The 18,403-nt window shown below is 44.7% G+C and overlaps 1 protein-coding gene across 4 annotated transcripts in view; it reads right to left on the bottom strand.

Moving 5' to 3' along the window:
• MDGA2 (MAM domain containing glycosylphosphatidylinositol anchor 2) overlaps window positions 1-18,403 on the bottom strand; it is a 665,204-nt gene that overhangs the window by 45,948 nt on the left and 600,853 nt on the right. The gene's annotated exons all lie outside the window — the stretch shown is intronic.

The following is an 18,403-nucleotide window of genomic DNA, read 5'->3' as shown; positions in this document are numbered from 1 at the left end:
TTAAAAATTTTCTAATACATCAGGGAAAGAGGCCTAATGCAAGGCACTAAGGACCAGAGTTTTAAAAGAAATTAGTTGCCTAAAACTGCAGATAGGCGTGTAGATGCTTTTGAAAATCCCACTAGCACCTCTTTGCATCGTTAGGCACCTAGATACCTTTGAAATTCCGGCCTTAAGTTCTAGATTTAACTGAGAGAAGCAGGTTAAAGAATGTTTAAAATGTGCCCTCTTTTAAAAATCTCCTGTTCAGCTGATGAGCTCAAAGGTCCCAAATTTGTGGGCACTTATAGTCCTTGACGTCCATTCACAGTGTGGCTGTATCCTGAAAACAGACTACATATGAAGATACCTTTCTGCCTGGTAGACATTCTCCCAATGTGTATTTCGAATCACACCAGCTGACTGCAGTGACAAAAGTAAGTTCCTTTGCCTAGAACTGCTTGGAAATTTTCTATGAAACTCAGTTTTGTTGGAAAGTGCCAATTTGATAGAGTGAAATGTTCTGCCAAATCTATTACAGACGTGACAAAACACAGGCAAGTTTTCCTGCCTTGCTCTCAGCTTCAGGGCATGGAGTGGAACAGAACTGGGTGCTCTGCCTTCTCACTTCCCCCTAATCTCCAGGGGATGGGCAATGCCTCTCTGACTCCTGGAGCTGGAGGGGTGGCATGGAGTTAGAGCACCTGAAGACAGCTGGAAAGCTGAAAATTTCAGTTTCTGGTCTCCTGAAATGGAGTTTTCCTGAAACTCCTTTCTGTGAACATTTTGCCTTTTTAATGCTTTGTCCCTGCTTCAGGATGAAACTTTTATTCAAAAACATGAACATTTTTGAGGAAAGGGATTCCTGCTTTTAGGCCAGCTCTCCTTACTCCTTTTCTGCCTGCAGAGCTCTCAGCCATGGCAGAGTGAGCGGAGTTCCATTCCTCCTCGTCAAGAGCATTGCTCCTTCAGGCCCAGTCAGGTGCCCCTCTGCATCCCCATTCACGGCAATGATGTTGCCCATGTGTCACCTGGGGCAGAACTGAAGATAATGAGAAGGTTCAGGAGTAACAGAGCACAGTATGGCTCCCAGGGCTTTACCACTTTGTCGATGAGTAAGAAGGGAATTACCCAGCTTGACTCTCAGAGTGAGTTTGCAGAGTTGGCAGCTAGAAGAAAATGTCTTTTAGTTGTACAATGAGCACATCTGACATGGAAAAAATTGAGAGACAATTACATGACCCTACAATGTCACACTTCACAGTAGAATTACACCATAAGTCAACAGGAGTTGAGGACACTCAGCACTGCATGGGAACAGACTCCACAATTATTAACAGCCCCAGTCACCTCAGAAAGGTGGATGAACTGAAAAGAACAATGAAACATCAATATGAAGCAAATAAGGAGGAGTTGAATATATTTACACTTCATAGAGTGTACAGGAGTTACAACATCTAAATCAATAAACTTTGTCATTTTCAATGCACTTGTCCAAGAGACGAAAAATCTAAATAGAGAGAAAGTTTAATAAATACTGAATGCCACATTAGTTCATTCATGCTTTAAGTGGTTTATTAATGACCAGAAACACTCAAAGTGTACTCATGTTGGGTAGCAAAGTTATTGGATATTTCAATATTACCTGAAGAGACACTGGCTTATTACAGGCATTCTCTCCAGGCTATCAAGAACAAATCATTAAATATTTACTATCCATCCCAAAGGAACTCTGCAGGTACTATGCTGTTATAATGAGATGTTCTACTCAACTGATTCTGCTTGGCAGGTGCACTGATGTCATTAATTATTACAAACTTGTGATTATAGAACTTCATGTTTATTAAAAACAACACCCCCCCTCTTTTTTCAGATTTTTAATTCAAAGCTGTTAGAAAAGGGTATACTGAAATAGTTGGGGAAATAAGCTGCTAAAGCATCACATTTGATTCCAGCAAATGATGTGAAAAGCAAAATTAAAACATTGACAGGAAGGTTTATATCTGCATCTACGGAAAAGAAAACAAGACTGGTCTATTATTAAACATACAACACAAGCCCACCTCAGATAAAAATAAGGTTGACGAACCAACAGAAAGTAAGAAAATTCGAAAGGAAGGATGGGAAGCCATTAGCTTTTTCTGCCTCCATTGAAGACTGTGGGGGCAGAGCATTAGATTCCGAGGGAACTGAGTTAGGCCAATGCTGAGCACTTTGGAAAAATCTCATGCTAAGGTTCTGACCCTGCTCATGTTTAGGCTTCAGTGGGACTGCTCCCGAGTTAAGGTATGTACGTGTGAAATGTTGGAGGGAGGGGAGGAATAAAAACAATGGTGGTCAATTAAGAAAAAGATGGAAGGAGAGAGAAACTGAAAGGTTTAAAACAAAGTATACATAAGAGGAGCAGTATTTTCTATTAACGGTTGAAGTTCTGCTGTTTATTACAAATGCAGTGTGTACAGTATATGGCACTCTACTTGTTAAAATACGTCCTCTTACGACAATGCTCTCCACTGAAAAGGTAGCTTTGCAATGGGAGCTCCTGCGGGAGAAAGATTATTGATGTCGTAGCAGTGTCCAGAAGCCCATTAACACACGATCTGTTCATTCGTGGGGGTCTGTCAGTAGAAACCAGCAGCTAAGGCAGAGTACGGCAGCAAAAGCAGCAATTTCATAGTAGCTTATGACAAATGACTACCACAAGAAAGGCTGGTTTTAAACTGCAGCCGTGAAGAGACGTAGTCTAATTAGTCCTTTCCTGTGCCTGGATCAGACAGGGAAAAAGGGTATTTCACTCTCAAAATTGATTATATATTCCAGTAAGGGCAAACTGAAATTAACGTTATACGGAAAGGTCTTTCTCTGCATGTCTTGTTGCTCTTGTGTAACTTACTTAAACAAAATGCGGCAATGCAGCTCTTTGTTTGTAATTAGTCTGAGGGTATGTCATCACTACGAGATCAGGTCGAATTTATAGAAGTCAGTTTTTTAGAAATCGTTTTTATATATTCGAGTGTGTGTGTCCCGACACAAAATGCTCTAAGTGCATTAAGTGCATTAACTTGGCAGAGTGCTTCCACAGTACCGAGGCTAGCGTCAACTTCCGGAGCATTGCACTGTGGGTAGCTATCCCACAGTTCCCGCAGTCTCCGCCGCCCATTGGAATTCTGGATTGAGATCCCAATGCCTGATGGGGCTAAAACATTGTCGCGGGTGGTTCTGGGTACATGTCGTCAGGCCCTCCCTCTGTGAAAGCAACGGCAGACAATTGTTTCGCGCCTTTTTTCCTGAGTTACCTGTGCAGACGCCATACCACGGCAAGCATGGAGCCCGCTCAGCTCACTGTCACCCTATATCTCCTGGGTGCTGGCAGACATGGTACTGCATTGCTACACAGCAGCAGCAACCCATTGCCTTGTGGCAGCAGACAGTGCAATAGGCCTGAAAACCATCCTCATCGTGTCTGAGGTGCTCCTGGCCGCCTCGGTAATGTCGGTCAGGAGCGCCTGGGCAGACATGGGTGCAGGGACTAAATTAGGAGTGACTCGACCAGGTCATTCTCTTTAGTCCTGCAGGCAGTCCTATTGTACCATCTTATGGTGAGCAGGCAGGAGATGAGGATGGCTAGCAGTCCTACTGCACCGTCTGCTGCCATAGATGCCAAAGATGTAAAAGATAGACGGAGTGGATCAAAACAAGAAATAGACCAGATTTGTTTTGTATTCATTTGCTCCCCCCCACCCCCTGAAATCAATGGCTGACAATAGTTTTCGTGAGGTCTGTCAGGGGCACCTTGAAAACTTTAATGGAGATTCAGTCCCGCCTGAAATACCAGAGGGAGGGAGAGCTTAGTGGGTTGAGCATTGGCCTGCTAAACCCAGGGGTTTGAGTTCAATCCTTGAGGGGGCCATTCTGTGTTGTTTTTGTTTCTCCTTGATGTAAAGCCTCCCCCTTTGTTGATTTTAATTCGCTGTAAGCCAACCCTGTAAGCCATGTCGTCAGTCGCCCCTCCCTCTGTCAGAGCAACGGCAGACAATCGTTCCACACCTTTTTTCAGTGCAGACGCCATACCACAGCAAGCATGGAGCCCGCTCAGATCACTTTGGCAATTAGGAGCACATTAAACACCACGCACATTATCCAGCAGTATATGCAGCACCAGAATCTGGCAAAGCGATACCGGGCGAGTAGACGACGTCAGCGCGGTGACGTGAGTGATGAGGACACGGACACAGACTTCTCTGAAAGCACGGGCTCTGGCAATGCGGGCATCATGGCGCTAATGGGGCAGGTTCATGCAGTGGAACGCCGATTCTGGGCCCGGGAAACAAGCACAGAGTGGTGGGACCACATAGTGTTGCAGGTCTGGGATAATTCCCAGTGGTTGTGAAACTTTCGCATGCATAAGGGCACTTTCATGGAACTTTGTGTCTTTCTTTCCCCTGCCCTGACGTGCATGAATACCAAGATGAGAGGAGCCCTCACAGTTCAGAAGCGAGTGGCAATAGCCCTGTGGAAGCTTGCAATGCCAGACAGCTACCGGTCAGTCGGGAATCAATTTGGCGTGGGCAAATCTACTGTGGGGGCTGCTGTGATGCAAGTAGCCAATGTAATCAAAGATCTGCTGATATCAAGGGTAGTGACCCTGGGAAATGTGCAGGTCATAGTGGATGGCTTTGCTGCAATGGGATTCCCTAACTGTGGGGCCATAGACGGAACCCATATCCTTATCTTGGCACCGGAGCACCAAGCCGGCGAATACATAAACCACAAAAGGGGTACTTTTCAACAGTGCTGCAAGCACTGGTGGATCACAAGGGACGTTTCACCAACATCATCGTGGGATGGCCGGGAAAGGTACATGACGCTCGCATCTTCAGGAACTCTGGTCTGTTTCAAAAGCTGCAGGAAGGGACTTTATTCCCAGACCAGAAAATAACCGTTGGGGATCTTGAAATGCCTGTATGTATCCTTGGGGACCCAGCCTACCCCTTAATGCCATGGCTCATGAAGCCGTACACAGGCAGCCTGGACAGTAGTCAGGAGCTGTTCAACTACAGGCTGAGCAAGTGCAGAATGGTGGTAGAATGTGCATTTGGACGTTTAAAGGCGCGCTGGCGCAGTTTACTGACTCGCTTAGACCTCAGCGAAAGCAATATTCCCACTGTTATTACTGCTTGCTGTGTGCTCCACAATATCTGTGAGAGTAAGGGGAGACATTTATGGCAGGGTGGGAGGTTGAGGCAAATCACCTGGCCGCTGGTTATGCGCAGCCAGACAGCAGGGCGGCTAGAAGAGCAAAGGAGGGCGCGGTACGCATCAGAGAAGCTTTGAAAACCAGTTTCATGACTGGCCAGGCTATGGTGTGAAAGTTCTGTTTGTTTCTCCTTGATGAAACCCCCCGCCCCTTGGTTCACTCTACTTCCCTGAAAGCTAACCACCCTCCCCTCCTCCCTTCGATCACCGCTTGCAGAGGCAATAAAGTCATTGTTGCTTCACATTCATGCATTCTTTATTAATTCATCGCACAAATAGGGGGATAACTGCCAAGGTAGCCCGGGAGGGGCGGTGGAGGAGAGAAGCACCAGAAGGGGTAGCGGAGAAGGGAAGGACACAGCCACACACCACTTTAAAAGTTTAAAACTTTAAAACTTATTGAATGCCAGCCTTCTGTTGCTTGGGCAATCCTCTTGGGTGGAGTGGCTGGGTGGCCGGAGGCCCCCCCACTGCATTCTTGGGTGTCTGGATGAGGAGGCTATGGAACTTGGGGAGGAGAACGGTTGGTTACACAGGGGCTGTAGCGGCGGTCTGTGCTCCAGCTGCCTTTCCTGCAGCTCAACCAGATGTAAGCAGAGTCAGGATGAGCTCCACCCTGACATCTGGTGGTGAGGTGTGGCAAGTTGTGGAAAAAAACTTCAGGGGCCGATCTCATTTGCATAGGCACACCCACCCCGCCTAGAATGAGGCCATAGCTGCCCAAATGGTCACTTTGGCTGCTGTGGGATCCCCAGTGTCTCTGTTATTGGGGCAGGAAGAATAAATTATTACCCTGATTATGGGAATCAAGGACAGCAGAACTGTACTTGGCCTTTTGTTATGATGGAGGGACTCGCCATCAACTAAGTAGCACTCGTTAGGCAAGGGACATGGGTTCCAAAACGCTGTGAATTGAGAGAGGCTGGGGACAGGTATTAATACTTGGTGGCATGGGCCCCTTGGTGAGGGCCTTACATGCGAATTGTGCTTCCTCCTCTCTGCACTGTGGAATATCAGAGCTAATTTTGATTCCATTAGGAGTCAAGTTACAGGCTGCTGAGCTGAATTCACTTTGGGCAAATGCTGCACCAGCACTGAGGCTCCCCTACTACAAGCTGAAATCAGAAAAGAGCTGAACTTCCTAAGAGCTGAAATCACTGAGTGTTCTGTTAAGTAGTGGGGGAGCCTGAAGATATATGGTGGAGCAGTTTGCGGGACGATGAGCAGAGCAGCTGGTGGAGCAGGACGGTTTGTTGGATGCCTGGAGCAGCTCATGGGGGCGGTTGGCAGAGTGGAGACCCATGGAGAGGTGGGGCCATCAGCTTTGGACCACGTAAGGTACCCTTTACTCCCCCCCCCCCCATTTCCACCCAGGTTGGGAGGTAAAACTCTGCAGATAAACTTTTGAACTCTGGGGCTGCCCTGACCAGGGACAGAGACTTTTGGGTTGTGGGACTTCGGGTGATTTTGGGTTGCTGGACTCAAGAACTAAAGGGAAAGGACACGCCCCAATTTGCTTGGGGTAGGTTTTTTGCTCATGGGTTGTGTTAGGAATCCTGTTGGTGGTGTTTCCCCAACATAATGCCACATTGTTTCTCTCTGTTATTAAAAGGCTTTTTGCTACACTCAGACTATGGGCTTGCGAGAGGGGAAGTATTGCCTCTTGGAGGCGCCCAGCAGGGGTGGTATATATTTGTTCCAGGTCACTGGGTTGGGGCTCGAGCCGGTATTTCATTGTGTTATTGGAATGGAACCCGTAGATACTGAATCCGGCCCTTGTTGCTGCCAACCCTGGCAGGCAGAAGGGTTACACATATGCTGGAGCATATTAGTTTGATCCTCCAGCAGCCTCAGCATTGAATCCTGCCTCCTCTCATCATGATGCCGCCACCTTTCAGCTTCAGCCCTCTCTTCAGCCCGCCACTTATTCTCCTCAGCCTGCTACCTCTTCTCCCGGTCATTTTGTGCTTTCCTGCACTCTGACATTGTCTGCCTCCACGCATTCGTCTGTGCTCTGTCAGTGTGGGAGGACAGCATGAGCTCAGAGAACATTTCATTGTGAGTGCTTTTTTTTCACCTTCTAATCTTCATTAGCCTCTGGAAAGGAGAAGATCCTGTGATCCTTGAAACACATGCAGCTGGTGGAGAAAAAAAAGGGGACAGTGGTATTTAAAAAGACACATTTTATAGGACAATGGGTACACTCTTTCATGGTAAACCTTGCTGTTAACATTTCATACACAGCACATGTGCTTTCATTCCAAGGTCGCATTTTGCCTCCCCCCACGTGGCTAGTCCCTCACCCCTCCTCACTCCCCATAGCTAACAGTGGGGAACATGTCTGTTCAGCCACAGGCAAACAGCCCAGCAGGAACGGGCACCTCTGAATGTCCCCTTAAGAAAAGCACCCTATTTCAACCAGGTGATCATGAATGATATCACTCTCCTGAGGATAACACAGAGAGATAAAGAACGGATGTTGTTTGAACGCCAGCAAACATATACTGCAATGCTTTGTTCTGCAATGATTCCCGAGTACGTGCTACTGGCCTGGAGTGGTAAAGTGTCCTACCATGGTGGACAGAATAAGGCTGCCCTCCCTAGAAACCTTTTGAAAAGGCTTTGGGAGTACATCCAGGAGAGCCGTGAATGCCAGGGCAAATTAATCATTAAACATGCTTGCTTTTAAGCCATGTATACTATTTTAAAAGGTACACTCACCAGAGGTCCCTTCTCCGCTTGGCGGGTCCGGGAGGCAGCCTTGGGTGGGTTCGGATGGTACTGGCTCCAAGTCCAGAGTGAGAAACAGTTCCTGGCTGTCGGAAAACTGGTTTCTCCACTTGCTTGTTGTGAGCTATCTTCCTCGTCCCCAAAACCTGCTTCCGTGTTGCCTCCATCTCCATTGAAGGAGTCAAATAACATGCCTGGGGTAGTGGTGACTGAACCCCCTAAAATGGACATGGAGCTCATCATAGAAGCGGCCTGTTTGGGGCTCTGACCCGGAATGGCCATTTGCCTCTCTGGTTTTCTGGTATGCTTGCCTCAGCTCCTTAAGTTTCACGCAGCACTGCTTCAGGTCCCTGTTACGGCCTCAGTCCTTCATGCCCTGGGAGATTTTGACAAATGTTTTGGTATTTCAAAAACTGGAACGGAGCTCTGATAGCATGGATTCCTCTCCCCATACAGCGATCAGATCCCGTACCTCCCGTTCGGTCCATGCTGGAGCTCTTTTGCGATTCTGGGACTCCATCATGATCACCTCTGCACTCACCTGCAGCTTGCAACACTGGCCAAACTGGAAATTGAAATTCAAAAGTTCGCGGGCCTTTTCCTGTCTATCTGGCCAGTGCATCTGAGTTGAGAGTGCTGTCCAGAGCGGTCACAATGGAGCACTCTGGGATAGCTCCCAGAGGCCAATACCATCTAATTGCATCCACAGTACTCCAAATTTGACCCGGCAAGGTCGATTTCAGCGCTAATCCCCTTGTCGGGGGTGGAGTAAGGAAATAGATTTTAAGAGCCCTTTAAGTTGAAAAAAAAGGCTTCGTCATGTGGACGGGTGCAGGGTTAAATTAATTTAACACTGCTAAATTCGACCTCAACTCCTAGTGTAGACCTGGGCTTAGTAGGCTGCTGCTGCATGAACACCACCACACAGAACTTTGCAGAAAAGACCAAGTTGTCTTGAATTGCAGGGAATTGATCTGAATCAGTCTCTACCTGCTGGGAAGGGACCGAACACATGCACGGTCATAAAACTGTCGACTTTATGACTGTCAGAGTCGTAGAAAAGGAGGAAAATGAGTGGGATTTAGGGCTAGAAAGGAAATTACAGATGGGACAAGTGCAAACTGTAGTTCATCAAATTGGACAGTTCTACAAATTTGTCATTGTTTCTGTTTATACTGTCGATTCAAAGCTTACCATAAAAACATTTGAGTGCACACAGAATAGCCATTCTTCCTGTTGTAAGGTATTTCAAATATCACTCTGATACAGGAGAAAATTACACGTCTGCTCTCCTTGATGTCTTACTTCTAGGCTAGCTAAGGGCTACAAAGGCATGCAAATCTTTGACTAGAGGGAGGCATGGGGAACAATTGTTTAATTGTTTAATTCAATTTTAATGTAAGTTAAATTTAATTCAATATAGCAGAGCAAGGTATAGCATGATCCAATGGCTGGAAGTTGAAGATAGACAAATTCAGACTGCAAATAAGGTAAATTTTTGACAATGAGGGTGGTTAACCATTGGGATAATTTACCAAGGGTCTTGGTGGTTTCTCCATCATTGACAATTTTTAAATCAAGATTGGATGTTTTTCTAAAAGATCTGCTGTTGGAATTATTTGGAGGAAGTTCTCTGGCCTGTGTTATACAGGTGGTCAGACTAGCTCATCACAGTGATCTCTTCTGGCCTTGAAATCTATTAATCTAATTTTAAGCTTGTCAACGGTCCCACTGACAAGTGCTGAATGAAGGCTATTTGCTCAGCAGCTTATAGGTTCAAGCCTTATACAGAAAGTGGTATTAACCTTCCACATTCATGAGCATGGAAATAACCAACCTTCAAAGACCTGATATTAATAAAATGTCAACTAAGTACCAATGGGCCTATGTGTTTGAGCAATGTCTAGTATCCTGGGTCTTGGGTCAAGAATGGGATCCCTAGGCCACCACAATAAGTAAATAACAATTGTTAATAATTATAACCATATGACAAAATATGTGACATTGTCTCGTATCTTTAAAAAGACCATATGAGAGACGTCTGCTAGATGTCCGCTCTCCTGGTGTTAATAATTACATCACTGATAAGAGCTAATGAAATGAACTATGAAAGCCTAGGCACTCATTGCATAACAGACCCTCAGTCTCTTATTTCTCTCCACAGTTTGGATACCCACGAACATAAATATAGCACGAATATCAGACATATTCAAATTTTGCCGAATGTGTTATTTTGCTATCACACAGCTTACAAAGGAAACATTTGCATACATCAGCATTTATGCCACTCGGAGAATTGTTCCTTCTATCATTTGTATTGTTCATGTTTTTATGCCACGTTTCTATTCACAGCTCAAACAAACCCTTAATTCAAATGTAGTGACTGATCCAGGCTAAATGTGACTAGGGCAATACAGTGGATAAACTGCACATCACTTGTATGCCATGGTGAGTGGGAGAGGCAAGAAAGCAGCACATACCCCTGTAAGAACTCAACACCAATTACATTTGCAGCTAAATTCCGACCTACATGAAATGCTCATAACATAGGTGATTTAGTAGTGTGGGAAAATAAAGTCGAAACAAACACAAAGGACATGGGGACATTCAATATTCCCTGAATAATGCATAATACACTGTGTACCTTCACAATCTGTCAGGAAACTTTACATAATAATGAATAAACCTTGTCTCAAGTAGATGGTGCTGTCCTTGAAGGCTAAGCAACAAGAGTGCTGCAGAGAAGATGTTAAAGGTAATTATAACAAGATTTAGGGCTACATTTTCAAAGCAGTGCATGGGGAATTCAACCCTATGACTCTTAGTCATCAAAATGGGAATCTCATGGACAGATGCACTGAGAGCTCTTACAGAGTTTAGCTCAGCATTACTGATGTTGGTACCCTGCATTCAAATCAGAACTAGCGTTCTAACTTCTAACCAAGTTTTAAGCAAACCTTTCAGAGACCAAATAAAACGGTTAGACTGTACGTTCTTTGACATGGGGGCCTTGTTTTTTGTTATATGTGTATACGTCTATCACAATGGGGTCCCAATCCTTCAGTAGTATACATAGTAATAAAAACTACTGCTGGCATGTTTCAATTCTTCACATTCTTTCAGCCTCAAGTTTTGGGGATTCTTTATTTTGATCACCTTATATAGATCACCAGTTCTATCATACTGCACATTTATTCCTGAGACTATCACTGACTGCAATCCTTGTCAGTCACTCACTTTGTTCCACCAAGGCTGTCTTAGGCCTACTAGCCATTTCACTTGCCTTCAGCCAGGTAGAATCATACCACTGTAGGGCTGGAAGGGACCTCAAGAAGTCCTCTAGTCCATCCCCCTGTGCTGAGGCAGTACCAAGTAAACAGAGACCATCCCTGACAGATTTTTTTCTAGCCTGTTCTTAAAAATTTCCATTGCAAGGATTCGGCAGTCTCCCTTGATAACTTATTTCAGTGCTTAACTATCCTTATAGTGAGAACTTGTCTCTAACGTCTTACCTACTTTGCTTCTGATTAAGCTGATTACTTCTTGTCCTTTCTTTAGTAGGCATAGAGAATAATTGATCACCACCCTCTTTACAACAGCCATTAAGATTTTTGAAGACAATGATCAGGTCCCCCTTCAGTGAATAAGGCAAGGGCTCCTACTAACCAAGATTCATTACAGGTCCTATATATGACAGAACTGGCAGTCATGTATGTTAAGATGGATACCGAGTACCCCATAAATCGGAATGCAGATCATGATCCAATGACTATATTTTTTTGACTTTAACTTGCACTTGACGAGGCAGTAGAGTTAATATGATTCAGAAAGAGGAGAACACAGAACTCGCTTGCCTGCACATACTCATCTATTTACAAATTGAGATGTAAGATCTAGATTCATTTTATTTGGCCTGGACAGTGCTTTTATAAAACGGAGCAAAGGTAATATATTGGAAGAGAAGCAGCTCTGTAGACCTATTTACAGGTATGAGAAGTGTAAAAGGCGATTGTCACAATTCAGGTCAACTGCACCTGTATTTTCACCTCCATGGTACAGCAAGGGCACCCCCTCTCGGCTGCCATCTCCTCAGCTGTCTCCTGAGTGGAGATATGCATCTCTCTCTATTTCTCTCTCCCTCCCTGACTGGGCTATTCCCAGGCTCCACTGATCCCCGTCGGCACTGTGAAGTCCCCAGCAAAATAAAACTGTCTAAGCAGGCCTGCTTTACTTTTTTTTGTACATTGGTAGCCTTACCGGGCTCACAAAAATGGTGTTTAGTCACAATTTTGAATATTTGTAATATCATCACTATGTTGCTAGATGCATGATTGCTGGGTTTCCAGCATATATGGGTTTTGCTATTAGTTTTCTGTTTCTTACAGCCATTTATTGAAGCTAATAACTTTCTAGAGTTGGGAGAATTTTAATACACTTAATTTTGGTGGTGGGGAGCAGGGGGAATACTTTGAATAATTCTTGTCTTGATAAGCTAGTAATTTGGGGTAAAATTTTTAAATAGCCTAAGCCACTTAGGAACCTAATTTCAATGGGAATTCTGGAAATTAAGCAGTGGCATAAACACATTATCCACTAAGTCCAGAAATATCTTCTTCAGAGATATGTAATAAGTAATAATTATTCAGCTGCCTGTAAAATTCTGTCAGTGTCAAGAGTGGAAATAGGCCTGTTAATTAACAATACAAGCCTTGATGTGGACAGCTGGTTAGCCATGCTAGACAATGCTAGATATCCACACTGCCACATTCATTCAAGGAAGGCAAACATCTGAAATCCAGAATGAAAACCAATAACATATTTTAATGGCAAATATGAAAAGCAAATGTATTGTAAAGAGTGTCATATACTGTGTCTACTATGCTTTGACAATTAGTTCAGCTACAGTAGTAAACATAACTGATTCCCGGCACTTGGATCCCTTTGCATGCATGAAGCTCTGCTTATGGGACATATCAGCTAGTAATTACATCAACCAGCCATTTGTTTTAATGCAAGAATATATCATAGAAAAGATAAAAATCCCTCTGAACTCTGAGGGGAATATAGGGGGATGGATCAGCATTGATCTTCTAGAATAAAATTGTCAGAAGTGCCTAAGTGCCATTTTCAAAAGGCCCATAGGAGCCCAAGTGGCTTCTGAAAAAGGTGTTAATGCTCCTCAATCAGTTAGGCACTTCTGAAAATTTTATCCTAGGCTTGGGGCTTGACTTTCAATTGCATTTGGGCCCATAGCGGACTTAAATGGTTCTGAAAGCTCTGTCCATAGTTACATACTCATCAGCCAGGTAGGTTAACTCATTTTCAAAGCACAGAGCAGACACAGTATATAGCCCCTGTGTCATATATTTACGTTAGTGTCAATTAAGTTTCATATAGGTGCAAGAGTCTATCCACGCCGAGCTCATGGCAGGATCTGGTGAAAGGGGGAGGGGGAGGAGGAGCGATTAATCTAATGTTTCTGAAACACAACAGAAGTTGGGTTCCAATTGTTTTTTGGATAAAAGTTTTAGAAGGAGGAGTCTCCTTATTTCATCCAGATCAGTTTGCCCAACCTACATCCAGCTGAAATTCACTAAAGGAGCTCTGTTTATGGCCTAAACTGCAAGAAGAGCAGCTCTAACAGCTTACGAACACAAGCAGAGCTTTGAGAAGAAGTGGAATCACCCTACGGGCATTTATTAATTATGATTATCCTGTATCTAACATTTAATTATCTTTACATAGCATCCCAAAGTATACACCATTCCAAAGCAAGGCAACTTGATACTGACATCTTTTTGCAGTTATCTTTTAATGTTTAGAAATTTTAGTTCACTGGTGTCAAGAAAAAAGGGTAGAACAGCTTCCTGATGTCAGCGAAAATGTAGTGTAAACACCTGGCATCCCTTTATTATGACGTGCTGAAAATACCTTCTCCCTGTTGTTCAGGACAAGATATTAGCAGTTTGTTCTTTGACTGTTTGCTAAGAAATATACTGGCACTCCGCCCTCTAAAAGGTTTTAACCAATAGTGGGTTTTTTTTGACAAATTAATCCCATGGGACATTTAAATATTGATTATATCACATGCACGGTTATGTTTATATAAACTAAATGCTTCCTTCATCCAGCGTTCTTGGCCTATTGATTGCACCCACAAATTGTCTGCATTGACTTAGATAAATCAGGCAAACATATCTTTAGTTAATGAGGGCTAATATAAATGAATGAATTGCATCATTCCCATAAGGAGCTGCGGCAGCATTTAGTGATTTAGTTCAAATCAATACATTAATAAATAATAAATAAATAATAGTAGTCATAAATCATAAAATAATAAATAGATATGTAGCAATCCCATTCCTTTTCCTTAATCAAACAAAAAATGTGAATGAGTTCTTCCTTGCTAAATACTAAGTTATACACATGCCCTAAAGGGAATGGCCTTCCATACCCTATGCATCTAATCTGATTTACAGTTAGCAGGCTGTTACATTTCATTAACAATCTTGCTCAATATTATCTATCATTGTGTCTCCCTTTCAACATGAAGCTCTCCAAGTTAACATGAGGCTATTATACTGCCCTATTACATTTCAAAACATAGGGAAGAAAAACCCAAATGCACAAATACAGAACGGGGGATAGCTGGCTTGGCAGAAGCACTGCTCAAGAGGATCCGGGAGTTGTGGTGAATCAAAACCTCAACACAAGTCAGCAACGCGATGCTGTTGCAAAAGGTGCAAAGGCAATTTTAGGTGGCATTAACAGAGGCATAGCGTGGAAGCCCCGGGAGGTGATGGTACCACTCTACGCAACATTGGTCAGGCCTCAGCTGGAGGACTGTATCCAGTTTTGGTCACCACTGTATAGGAAGTCTGTAGAGAAACAGGACAGGATCCAGAGGCGAGCGACAAAGATCATCAAAGGCCGGGCTTAAATTCTCATAGGTCATTTCCTGGAACCCACCTCACACACCTGTTTTCCAAGGGAGGCACCAGGGCTTCAGCCCAGCAGGAGGCGTGACAGGGCTTGGGGCTTCAGTCCCATAGGGAGCGTGCTGGGGCTTAAGGCTTCACTTGCAAGGCCCCATGGACCCCTAAAATTGGCTTGTGGCCCCATAGAGGGCCACAGACCTCCAGTTGAGAACCGCAACACTATCAGGCTGTTAGCCTGGATTTGAGGGATGTGTTCCCCAGAATGTGATCATATAGAATCATAGAATCATAGAATATCAGGGTTGGAAGGGACCCCAGAAGGTCATCTAGTCCAACCCCCTGCTCAAAGCAGGACCAATTCCCAGTTAAATCATCCCAGCCAGGGCTTTGTCAAGCCTGACCTTAAAAACCTCTAAGGAAGGAGATTCTACCACCTCCCTAGGTAACGCATTCCAGTGTTTCACCACCCTCTTAGTGAAAAAGTTTTTCCTAATATCCAATCTAAACCTCCCCCACTGCAACTTGAGACCATTACTCCTCGTTCTGTCATCTGCTACCATTGAGAACAGTCTAGAGCCATCCTCTTTGGAACCCCCTTTCAGGTAGTTGAAAGCAGCTATCAAATCCCCCCTCATTCTTCTCTTCTGCAGGCTAAACAATCCCAGCTCCCTCAGCCTCTCCTCATAACTCATGTGTTCCAGTCCCCTAATCATTTTTGTTGCCCTTCGCTGGACTCTCTCCAATTTATCCACATCCTTCTTGAAGTGTGGGGCCCAAAACTGGACACAGTTCTCCAGATGAGGCCTCACCAATGTCGAATAGAGGGGAACGATCACGTCCCTCGATCTGCTCGCTATGCCCCTACTTATACATCCCAAAATGCCATTGGCCTTCTTGGCAACAAGGGCACACTGCTGACTCATATCCAGCTTCTCGTCCACTGTCACCCCTAGGTCCTTTTCCGCAGAACTGCTGCCTAGCCATTCGGTCCCTAGTCTGTAGCTGTGCATTGGGTTCTTCCGTCCTAAGTGCAGGACCCTGCACTTATCCTTATTGAACCTCATCAGATTCCTTTTGGCCCAATCTTCCAATTGGTCTAGGTCCTTCTGTATCCTATCCCTCCCCTCCAGCGTATCTACCACTCCTCCCAGTTTAGTATCATCCGCAAATTTGCTGAGAGTGCAATCCACACCATCCTCCAGATCATTTATGAAGATATTGAATAAAACCGGCCCCAGGACCGACCCTTGGGGCACTCCACTTGATACCGGCTGCCAACTAGACATGGAGCCATTGATCACTACCCGTTGAGCCCGACAATTTAGCCAGCTTTCTACCCACCTTATAGTGCATTCATCCAGCCCATACTTCCTTAACTTGCTGACAAGAATACTATGGGAGACCGTGTCAAAAGCTTTGCTAAAGTCAAGAAACAATACATCCACTGCTTTCCCTTCATCCACAGAACCAGTAATCTCATCATAAAAGGCGATTAGATTAGTCAGGCATGACCTTCCCTTGGTGAATCCATGCTGGCTGTTCCTGATCACTTTCCTCTCATGCAAGTGCTTCAGGATTGATTCTTTGAGGACCTGCTCCATGATTTTTCCAGGGACTGAGGTGAGGCTGACTGGCCTGTAGTTCCCAGGATCTTCCTTCTTCCCTTTTTTAAAGATTGGCACTACATTAGCCTTTTTCCAGTCATCCGGGACTTCCCCGGTTCGCCACGAGTTTTCAAAGATAATGGCCAATGGCTCTGCAATCACAGCCGCCAATTCCTTCAGCACTCTCGGATGCAACTCGTCCGGCCCCATGGACTTGTGCACGTCCAGCTTTTCTAAATAGTCCCTAACCGCCTCTATCTCCACAGAGGGCTGGCCATCTCTTCCCCATTTTGTGATGCCCAGCGCAGCAGTCTGGGAGCTGACCTTGTTAGTGAAAACAGAGGCAAAAAAAGCATTGAGTACATTAGCTTTTTCCACATCCTCTGTCACTAGGTTGCCTCCCTCATTCAGTAAGGGGCCCACACATTCCTTGGCTTTCTTCTTGTTGCCAACATACCTGAAGAAACCCTTCTTGTTACTCTTGACAATTGGCTTGCAATCAAGCCAATTGCAACCATATTATGTGCCTTCAGCCATCATGAATTAATAAAATAGAATGCCATGCAGTTAAGGGTTAATTGGAAAGCAGGCTTTTAGATTCAAGGTCAAAATCTAGCTGGCAGAATCAGAATGGGAGGAGGGGAGAGAAAAGTAAGTAACTGAGACTGAGAAAAGATGAATGGATGGAAACCTTGCGTCTCGATGCCTCTGACAGTAGAAGTTTATTGAAAGTTAGGAAAAGTGATGATCCAGTAGGATCATTATGACTTGTGTGTCTTGTAGAAGTTAGTTATAAAAAGGACTAGCTACAGAATGTACTTTGGAGCAGTCCTCTGAAGCCAGCTTGAGAGATGTTTTTCCTGACACCTTTTCTCCCCAGCGGGTGAACAACTGGCCACTGCAAACCTGCTGTTAATTACGCAATACCGTTCCAGAGTTTCGGAAAATATCTGGGATGTTCTAAACCTATTGCTTCTGTCTGTGGGCGCTTCTATCTAATAAACTGCAGTGTTAGATAGAGCAAGCTTACTTGAATTCATCTTTTATCAGACAGAATCACTGTGTTCCCATTGATTTATTCCTGACACCACCAAGAGTGAAACAGCTAAGTTGCCCCTGCTATGGGTTCTGAAAACCCTGGGTAACAAGGCTGGAGTCAAGGTCTGAAAATATTTACCAAAGTTCTGCTCTGGCCAGCTTCGGCTCAATATAAGCCCTGATCAAAGGGATGGAATGCAAAGGCAGAAGAAATTGAGTATGTTTAGTTTGGAAAAGAGGAGATTAAGGGGGGACATAGTAGCAGTCTTCAAATAGTTGAAAGGTTGCCATAAAAATGATGGAGAAAAGTTGTTTTATCTTGGCACAGAGGGCAGGAAAAGAAGCAATGGGTTCAAACTGGTGAAGAGATGCGGTGAGCAGGGTGGCTGGCGGAGAGGCGTGGCAAGCGGCCAGCAGGGCAGCTGGCAGAGAGGGCCAGAGCAGAGCCCTGCAGAGAGTCGTGGCAATCTGCTCTTGGGGCAATGAGCAAGTGCCTGATCAGCGCAGCATGTAAGGTGCCTCCTTACACACACACCTCTTACCCCCTGGGAGGTGAACTCTACGGATGAACCTCTGAACTCTGGGGCTGCACTGGCCAAGGACAGCAACTGTGAGTGGGGTGCAGAGAAAGGACAGGCATGTGAAAGAGACTTTTGGGTTACTGGACTTAAAACCCTGAAGGGAAAAGGATACTGCCCAACCTACTTGGGGGTGGGTCTTTTCCTCATGGTTTGTGTTTATGAATCCTAGTTGTGGTGTTTTCCCAAATTAATGCTGTGTTACGTCCCTCCTTTTATTAAAAGATTTTGCTACATTCAGACTCTGTGCTTGCGAGAGGTGAAATATTGCCTCTTATTG

The sequence above is a fragment of the Lepidochelys olivacea genome, assembly GCF_965140295.1.
Source record: "Lepidochelys olivacea isolate rLepOli2 genome assembly, chromosome: 6".
Classification (NCBI taxonomy): Eukaryota; Metazoa; Chordata; order Testudines; family Cheloniidae; genus Lepidochelys; species Lepidochelys olivacea.
The sequence above is the reverse complement of the archived record's forward strand: the minus strand, read 5'-3'. Positions and strand labels throughout refer to the sequence as shown.